The 859-nt window shown below is 30.6% G+C and overlaps 1 long non-coding RNA gene across 1 annotated transcript in view; it reads right to left on the bottom strand.

The window, feature by feature from the left end:
- Positions 1–662: 662 nt before the first annotated feature.
- The window catches only part of LOC115240148, a 7590-nt gene continuing 7393 nt past the window's right edge, over positions 663–859 (bottom strand). Inside the window, exon 6 of the long non-coding RNA XR_003884747.1 lies at positions 663–827. This is a non-coding gene — a long non-coding RNA (uncharacterized LOC115240148). The remainder of the gene's footprint in view (positions 828–859) is intronic.

Below are 859 nucleotides of genomic sequence, written 5' to 3'. Positions count from 1 at the left end.
ACGCTCTTACAACCGTTGTAATCGCGACGGAGGTTTATTTTCGGTCCCATCGCCGTCTCACAAAGTGTGAACTTCGTTTTCTTTCTTTAGTACACAACCGCAGTGCAACAGAATAAATATTGCAAAGTAGGCCGTAAAAGAATAATATTATCCAATCTCTTCTATTTTTAATAAAAAAATTATATACTATATTAAAACACATTTTTAGCCTAAATTTTATTATTGCTATATAAAGATGCAAATTTAAGAGAGAGTGCCATGCTTGTGAAATATGAATTAAAATTAAAAAATCGCTAATTTTCAGTTGGCAACACGAATATTTAATATGGGCGCTTTATAATTGATAGATAAGTTAAATTAAATTTTAATAACAATTTTTATATACAAAAACTCTCGACATACAATTTTCTTTGTACTATTTCATTTTTCTACAACTCTTGTTACGATTACTATATTAGTAATCACTATACACTTTACTCTATATATACGATAAAATATAATATAAACTTTTTAAGCAATTAAACTAAAAGGAAAGGGAAATTTTTATCATGTTAATGTTTTAATTTTTCTTCTAAAAAATTATTAAACCAATTTGAACAAAAAAAAGCAATTGCAAATATGTAATAAGTTATTAAAACCATAAGCGTATAGTGATTATCTACCACATGTGTATATACTTCTCGCGTCCGTTCTCCACGTGCACTTTCAAAATCCGTCCTAAAGTCGCTTTCTATTACGAAATAGAGGTCGATAGCTTCTGTGCCGAGGTAGTTTCCTGTAATATTTCTTGTAACTGTGCGCCGGTGACCGCGGTCACGCTGTTTACCCTATAATTAGAATAGACGGGAGCCGTGGAAAG

The sequence above is a fragment of the Formica exsecta genome, unplaced genomic scaffold (genome assembly GCF_003651465.1).
Source record: "Formica exsecta isolate Colony F162 unplaced genomic scaffold, ASM365146v1 scaffold419, whole genome shotgun sequence".
In the NCBI taxonomy this organism is placed as follows: Eukaryota; Metazoa; Arthropoda; class Insecta; order Hymenoptera; family Formicidae; genus Formica; species Formica exsecta.
This window is presented reverse-complemented; position numbering and strand designations above follow the sequence as displayed.